This window comes from Schistocerca americana, chromosome 4 (genome assembly GCF_021461395.2).
Source record: "Schistocerca americana isolate TAMUIC-IGC-003095 chromosome 4, iqSchAmer2.1, whole genome shotgun sequence".
Classification (NCBI taxonomy): domain Eukaryota; kingdom Metazoa; phylum Arthropoda; class Insecta; order Orthoptera; family Acrididae; genus Schistocerca; species Schistocerca americana.
This window is the reverse complement of record NC_060122.1, coordinates 825,184,175-825,193,174: the sequence shown is the minus strand read 5'-3', so window position 1 is coordinate 825,193,174 and position 9,000 is coordinate 825,184,175. Positions and strand designations below refer to the sequence as shown.

Sequence of the window (9,000 nt, the reverse complement as noted above, 5' to 3'; positions counted from 1 at the left end):
ACCCCGATGACTCGTGGGTTCTCGTAGTTTGTAACACTAATGTTTTCTTTTTCCTTCTATTGTAGATTCGAAAGATGACTGTTTTATGGCAAAACTAGTAATTCTTTTTAAAAATTGGCGATTTATGCATTGTGTGTGTGTGTGTGTGTGTGTATGTGTGTAGTGCAGTGTAATTTTTGTGATGATGCGAGGAGGGAGAAGGTGAAGCCAGGCGCCGGCACATGGACTACTCTTCCTGAATTTGAGCCACATGAAGCCAAGCTTAACGTCCGCATCGGGCGCTGGATCGCCATCAGCAGAGTCACACGCCCACTCTTCGTGAGGCACTGCGGAAAGTTTCGGCGAAATACTGGCTTTGAAAATTTCTTTCGCCACCAGGATTAGAACAGGGTCGAGCGCCATCACACAAGTGTTTGTTAGCGTCCTCGGACACGGGTGGGCGGGTTTTACCATGTTACGTTCACTGTCTTTGTAAAAGCGTTGTTCATATAGAGGCAATGTAAGTATGCATGAGGCACAGACAGCGTCACGTACACACTTGCTTCTGGGCGTGAATAATAATATTTTGTCACTCCAGAACAAAAGAAGGACAAATGTAAAAGAAGATTGTGGGCTATAAACCTTAAGACATTTCGTAATCAGTAAATAAGGGGAAAGTTATCAATTACGATATAATTAAAATTTCAGGAACTTTTATTTTTAATTATTGTTTCACGTATGATGGATGTCAGTTATTAGGCCATTTGATGCGCGAATCTTCAAAACAGTTTTATAACTTCTGTTGTAGCAACAACAAATTCTGAGCTGCTTCTTCGAACGATTGAACCCAAAATAAAAAAGAAAGATACTTTTCGAGGAAAGCTATGCAAGTAAAAGTCCGTATTGGTAGTTTCGATTCCTTGCCAGAGGAGACAGTTTAAAGAGCCTAAAGTTCCTTTTTAAAATATCGACTCAAGTGATATTATGTACTTACTTAGTTCAAAATTTTCAAAGCGGTATATTAATAATTTTTACTTATGGACCGTCTGACAGCAACTGAATAAAACACAGTTTTAGTGCCATACGCGTTTCGCCTTTATTTTCTGCAAGGCATCATCAGTGGCCTGGAATATGTACATATGTTAGCTATTTTATTTACATTTTTGTCATTGTGCCTATAGGTTATAAACAATTCTGGTGGTTGGTATTTCCTATTACGTAGTAATGTTTTGAACTGTACTTACAGGTTGCGTGTACAATTTCCTACATATTATGCTCCTGTTGCATTTTTGGTGTTGTTCTTCTTCTTATGAACGCCAATTTGCGGTTTTTTCCCCATTCCACAACACTATGCACTGAACGCTTGTTTTAAAGCAATGTTTTGGTTTCTGTTGCCGACTGTCAAATGTTTTTACCAAAGATCGAATGTTATTGCCAAACTTATGAGTGTAACTATTGAAGTATCTGTGGTCTGTTCGTGTATGCATTTGTGTGTGCGTTTGTGTGTGTGTGTGTGTGTGTGTGTGTGTGTGTGTGTGTGTGTGTGTGTGTGTTATATATATTTTTTTGTGCTGTGTGTGTGTGTGTGTGTATGTGTGTATTTTGGTGTTTATATATTGCTGTGTGTGTGTGTGTCTTCAGATGATGTGGGGAAGAGTTTTTTTTTATGTTATCATTTCCTTTACTAACTGTAGTAGGGAGCCTGTGCTGATGTGTGTTTGTTCACTTATCACATGTTTGTTTTCTGCTATGGCTTTCTGGATGTGGAAGTTTTCTTGCATTTGTATAAGATGTTTGTCATGGTTGCTTAGCCTCATTATTTTCATTTCTTGTACCATGTTTGTAGGATGATGGTTGTAGTGTTTTAAATGCTCTGCAAATGTGGAATGGTTTGTTTCATACTTCCAACATCTGATATGTTCTTTGTATCTTGTTTGAAAATTCCTGCATGTCATGCCTATGTATACTGCATCACAACTTTGACATTCAAGTTTATATATTCCTGATTGTTGGAATTTGTCTCTCTTGGTAGCTGGCTGGCTTAGGTGTGATTGAAGGGTTTGCCCAGGCTTATATGCTATTTTGAAGCCCTGTCACTTTAGGATGTTTGCAACTCTGTGTGTTAGTTTATGTGTGTAGGTCATGGTGTACCATCTGGTTCTTTTCTGTGTGGTGTTGTCATTGTGTGTGTTTGTTGAGTGTGTTTGTAAATTTTCAGCTTGTGAGTTCTTTTGTATTGTGGAACTGTTGTGTTTGTTTTTTATTTGTGTTTTTATTTTTTGATTGAGCTTGTGTACCACATGTGTGTCATACCCGTTGTTCCTAGCTATTTGTATGATTGTACTCATTTCTTGTTCATAGTTTCTCTTGCTGAGTGGGATTCTGTTTAATCTATGTAACATGTGTCTTAGTGCTGCAAGTTTCTGGCTGTGGCGGTGGTTGGATGTGGAATGTATTATTGTGTCTGTGGCTGTTGGTTTTCTAAAGATGTTAAATGTATGTTTACCGTTTTCTTTTTTAATTGTAATGTCAAGAAAATTTATTTGATTTTCTTTTTCAAGTGTGAATTTTATGTTCTGATGAGCTTTGTTTATTTCTGAATGGAGTTCATCTATTTTTTCACTTGGCTCATCTACCAGACAAATAATGTCATCCATGTATCTGTACCAATATATGATTTTGAAACTTTCATTTGTGGTTATCTTATCAAATATCTGATTTTCTAGGTGACTGATGAAAATGTTTGCTAGTGTTCCTGATATTGGGGATCCCATGGGCAGTACATCAGTTTGTAGATAATATTCTTTCTCAAACTGAAAGTAGTTTTGTTCAGTTGTCAGTCTGAGCATTTCTGTTATTTCTTTTCTTGCATCTGAGGTGAGGTTGCTGTGGGATGAGAGATTTTGTTCTATGATTTCTATTGTTTCTGTGATAGGGATGGAGGTATACATATTTTCTATATCGAATGAAATCAGTGATGCTGTGTGTGGTACCTGTATGTTCTGTATGTTTTCTATTAGGTTTCCTGTGTTTATCACTGTTCTGTTGTTTTCTACTTTATAGTGTTTTGTAACTAACTTTTGGAGGTGTTTGGCTATGTGGTATGTTGGGGCTTTCTTGAAGTTGATAACAGCTCTCATTGGCATTCCGTCTTTATGTACTTTCGGTTGACTGCGGAGTGTCGGTGCTTGTGGGTTTTTCTGTGTTAAGTAGTATTTCTGTTTGTCTGTGAGTGTGTGTTTAATGTTTTTCAGTGTTCGTTTCACATTTACCTGGAATCGTGTAGTTGGATCTGACTTCAGTTTTTGTATGGCGTTGGTGTTTATGTATTCCTTGGTTTTTGTGATGTATTGCTCTTTATCCATGAGTACTGTTACATTTCCCTTGTCTGCTCTTGTTATTAATACGTTATTGTCTGTTAACTTTTGTTTTAATCTTTTCATAGTAGCTGCTTCTGTTTGGTTGTTCTTTTTGTATGTCTGCTGTGTTTGTTTTATTATGCCTTTTATTTCTTCTTTTACTAGTTCTCTCGTCAGTCCTATGTTTATTTCACAATTATTTTGTTGTTCTTCACGTGTAAGGATGTGTTCGGTTTCTACTATGAGATTTTCTATGTATTGATTGTTCACTTTGCTATTGGTGCAGTGTTTCAAACCTTTTTCCAAGAGCATTTTTTCATTTTTGTGTAATTCTGTCTCTGTTAGGTTAACTAAGCGTGGATGGAATGTGTGTTGGTGTTAATGTGGTTTCACATTTAAAATGTAAATGTGTTTTTGCGTCTTTTTTACTGTTAGTTTCATTATCATCTGTTTATGTTTGGTTTGTAAATGTTTCATTGCTGTGTATGTGTTGTGTTCAGTATTTTCTACTAGTGCCATGAAAACTGCTGCGTTTCCTACGTTTTTTGCCAATTCTAGATGAGTCTCATAGAGCATCATGTTTAGGTGCTGTTTTTTCGAATAGAGCATCTTAATTTCATGTAGTAACCAATATCGTTCTGCAAATGATTTCGATTTTTGTGCCACTGTAGAACTGTTTTTAACCTTTACATTAATGTAACTTGGAATTAAATCGTTCTTTTTGCATGTTTTGTTGAATTTTATATGCTGTATCGTCGTATGGAGTCTCAGATGTATTTTCTTGAACCTGTTGTGCACGTTGACAGGGAATGCTTGACATAGCTGAAATGAGTACAATCATACAAATAGCTAGGAACAACGGGTATGACACACATGTGGTACACAAGCTCAATCAAAAAATAAAAACACAAATAAAAAACAAACACAACAGTTCCACAATACAAAAGAACCCACAAGCTGAAAATTTACAAACACACTCAACAAACACACACAATGACAACACCACACTGAAAAGAACCAGATGGTACACCATGACCTACACACATAAACTAACACACAGAGTTGCAAACATACTAAAGAGACAGGGCTTCAAAATAGCATATAAGCCTGGGCAAACCCTTCAATCACACCTAAGCCAGTCAGCTGCCAAGAGAGACAAATTCCAACAGTCAGGAATATATAAACTTGAATGTCAAAGTTGTGATGCAGTATACATAGGCATGACATGCAGGAATTTTCAAACAAGATACAAAGAACATATCAGATGTTGGAAGTATGAAACAAACCATTCCACATTTGCAGAGCATTTAAAACACTACAACCATCATCCTACAAACATGGAACAAGAAATGAAAATAATGAGGCTAAGCAACCATGACAAACATCTTATACAAATGCAAGAAAACTTCCACATCCAGAAAGCCATAGCAGAAAACAAACATGTGATAAGTGAACAAACACACATCAGCACAGGCTCCCTACTACAGTTAGTAAAGGAAATGATAACATAAAAAAAAACTCTTCCCCACATCATCTGAAGACACACACACACACAGCAATATATAAACACCAAAATACACACACACACACACACACACACACACACACACAGCACAAAAAAATATATATAACACCAAAACACACACACACACACACACACACACACACACACACACACACACACACACAAACGCACACACAAATGCATACACGAACAGACCACAGATACTTCAATAGTTACACTCATAAGTTTGGCAATAACATTCGATCTTTGGTAAAAACATTTGACAGTCGGCAACAGAAACCAAAACATTGCTTTAAAACAAGCGTTCAGTGCATAGTGTTGTGGAATGGGGAAAAAACCGCAAATTGGCGTTCATAAGAAGAAGAACAACACCAAAAATGCAACAGGAGCATAATATGTAGGAAATTGTACACGCAACCTGTAAGTACAGTTCAAAACATTACTACGTAATAGGAAATACCAACCACCAGAACTGTTTATAACCTATAGGCACAATGACAAAAATGTAAATAAAATAGCTAACATATGTACATATTCCAGGCCACTGATGATGCCTTGCAGAAAATAAAGGCGAAACGCGTATGGCACTAAAACTGTGTTTTATTCAGTTGCTGTCAGACGGTCCATAAGTAAAAATTATTAATATACCGTAATATTACACGCAACTGAGGAAGACAGGACTATAAAAGTTGAAGATTTCAAAGCGGTATTTAACGCCTTGAAAGACCGAAATAATGAATCTCTTTTTGCTACAGTTCTATCCACACTGAATTTTTGTGGGTGTTCTCCCATGGATCGACATAGACACTGAGATTTTTGTGGTTCGTTGAAGCACGACTCCACAAAAAAAAGTCATTCCACTCCATTCTCAAACTCGCTGCACTGGTACAGCGAATAATAATAATAACAATGTGATATATCATTACTAGCATTATTCGCTGGTGGTGTGTCACCACACTACTGCAATAATCATCACAAAGTACAAATTGCGGCTATCGGCACTGTTCCGTATTTTAGCGTTATACATGCACTCGGGCCATTCTTGCCTAAGTGTAATTTTATACGTTTGATTCCTCATTTCATGAGATGATTATTTACCCAAAGTTCCTTTGCCTAAGATGCCTTTAAATACAGGCAAAAAGTGTCGCAGATCAAGAACTATAAAATCATCTTTATTGCAACCACGACTAAATTCTCTGTGTAGCGATTCCACAAAGGCCGCGGTGGTCTCGCGGTTCTAGGCGCGCAGTCCGGAACCGCGCGACTGCTACGGTCGCAGGTTCGAATCCTGCCTCGGGCATGGATGTGTGTGATGTCGTTAGGTTAGTTAGGTTTAAGTAGTTCTAAGTTCTAGGGGACTGATGACCAAAGCTGTTAAGTCCCATAGTGCTCAGAGCCATTTTTTGATTCCACAAACGTATATCTTACTAGTATAGTTCAAGGCAACGCCAGAACTTTCATGTTTGTCCACTGTTTCTGAGACATCGCGATCGCAAAAATCCAACCTGGAAGTACAGGCGACGAACAAACTCGTGTTTCGAGACGACAGTCAAAACAAACAACGTTGCGCCAATGTGTGGTCGACGTATCGACATTGGCCGCAACACCCTCTGATGGAACCGAGCGAGGTGGTGCAGTGGTTAGCACACTGGACTCGCATTCGGGAGGACGACGGTTCAATCCCGTCTCCGGCCATCCTGATTTAGGTTTTCCGTGATTTCGCTAAATCGCTCCAGGCAAATGCCGGGATGGTTCCTTTGACAGGGCACGGCCGATTTCCTTCCCAATCCTTCCGTAACCCGAGCTTGCGCTCCGTCTCTAATGACCTCGTTGTCGACGGGACGTTAAACACTAACCACCACCACCACCACCCTCTGATGTTTGGCCGAAATGACACGCTACGAAGTCGGCAGCGCCACTGCGACCGCTGCTGTGTGGTCGAACAGCAGTGCCGGCCACGTGCGCCGCCGGCCTTGGACGTGGCAGGTGTCGCCGCCACGGCCGCGGCGCTGCGTCTCGCAGGAAGTGCGTGCAGCGTCTTCCGGTCGCCGGGCCTGCCCCGCGCACTCCGCGGGTCCCACGTGGCCCGCTCTCGCGCGCTTTGTGTGACTGCGGCGCGGAAATGGCGGCGGGCGCTCGCATATGCGTGCGTCAAACGACCGAGGCGGCGACAATCTGACGACCGTAATAAGTGGCTGCGGACTGCCGTGTAGCAAAAGTACAGTTTCAACGAGTGTTCTACTCGTATAGGTTTCCGAGACGAAGCTATTTGGAACTGTCAGTATAGGTGACTGTAAACTAAAATAAGGCTACGTGTTACGTTCAACTATCAGCTTCGTCTTACAGCTCGTGTTCAAAGCTGCCAGAGCAAACTTGGGCGCATTTTGCAGATCGGTAGGCACCTGACATGTAGCTAATTGCGCCTCAGAATAGTTTTTCTTTAACGCGCACAACCATTTAACAGGCGATGCGAAGAACTTCTCCCTTTTTCGCACTTTATGTCTATTGGCTTCAGTCTTTAACAATCCACACGAACAACGATCAACAGCAGAAAAGGTCGAGTGGTCTTTAGTGAGTTGCAACAATACCGGCGCGGACGACACAGAGACAGGATAGTGCAGGAACTCTATCATATTGAAAGTACGTTCTAGCCCTTGTTGCCAAAAAAATCATACACTTATTTTGGTAGCAGGTTACGTAAAAAATCGTAAGTAATGTTCCCCATTAAGACGGTATTCCGCAATAACTGGACCAACAAGCAGCTTATCGATTACATCGTCAAATATGTTAATTGAAAAAGGGCGCTGAAATTAGCTGTCAGTACTAGTGTTGTGATTTTTAGTAGCCGACGTGTGACGTTTACTGTCGATTAATCACTCTTAAACACTCAGAAAATTTGTGGAATAAATTCACCGTTAGCCGTTACCCACCCACGAAGTTCCTGTCCTCTGACACTACCTCCATTCCCAAGGCGGAGTACACGGTGGCAAGCCTGCTCCTGCATTGTGTGCTGCACTCGTGTAAGCGGAATGTTCAGTTTTCGAGAAATCCTACAGATAGTCTTTGGGCAGCGTATGGGCGCTTGAACAGAATTCTCAGCTTTTTTTACATCTTGTTGGCGCTGTTACTTTAATATTAGCGCCGGTACGTAATTTTATAGCTGAAACACCTAAACTCAAAATTCTTAACAACTACTGATATTCAGCTCTCTCTCTCTCTGAAGGGCGTAGACAGGAGGGGGGTCCGATTTCTTAAAGAGGATCTTACGAAGACTCATGTTTTCCATTTATTCTCATAATTTCTATAAAAAAACGACAAACCATTTTATTCGACAATGATCTCGGAGTTATCACCAAGCCGATATATAAAATCTCGTTACTTAGGAGTGTTGTAGTTTGGCAAACTACGAAGAAGCAGTCATGCACCAATCTCCCTTCAACCTCCACGGTTATTTTACAATATTCTTCTTTCAAACTGGGTTTTAGCTGACGAAGTGATCGGGAACGGACGAGCGCGAATTTTTTGAGACATCGTGATAATCACCGACAGGGCTGTTGGAATAAGCATAGCTCTGTTCGACTGAGCAGCTGGAGCAATTTTTGGTTGCGAAAATGCAAAGGATCTGAAATTATTCGGTCATAGACTTCCCAAATTTCCTCATTAAAGTGTGCTTCTGTCAGATCTTGCAATGTAGAAAGGTAATTTTCCGCAGTAAAGAACATCGCAGCAGACAAAGACATGGGCCTAAGCGAGGAGAAAATTTGGATTATTATTTATTTATTTTGTGGCTTTTAGTGCCGGGAGTCGCTGAAAAGAATTTTGGCTCCCCTTCGATGCAGCTCTTTTCATTTAAGCAGAGAGGCTGCATCTTTAAGGGAATTGCAATGAGTCAGGAAGGAAAGGAACTAGCAGTGGCCTATAAGAAAGGGACCATACTCGGCATTTGCCTAAACTGAAAATGAGAAACCACAAAATGTGGTGTACCGAGATACCACACAAGACGAGCTCGCGACAGCTGGAACCAGAAGTAACGTGGACGTCCGTCCGAAGCAGGAACGTCGCTGCGTGCAAACCATCCACGCTGCCCGCAAAAATCACGCCCCCTGCAGCGGCAGCGCCACCAGGAAAAAGAGACGT

The 9,000-nt window shown here is 40.6% G+C and overlaps 1 non-coding gene across 1 annotated transcript; it reads left to right on the top strand.

The window, feature by feature from the left end:
* Positions 1 to 6,485: 6,485 nt before the first annotated feature.
* Trnaa-cgc lies at positions 6,486 to 6,558 on the top strand. The gene has a single exon. It is a non-coding gene; the product is annotated as a tRNA-Ala (tRNA).
* The last annotated feature ends 2,442 nt before the right edge of the window (positions 6,559 to 9,000 follow it).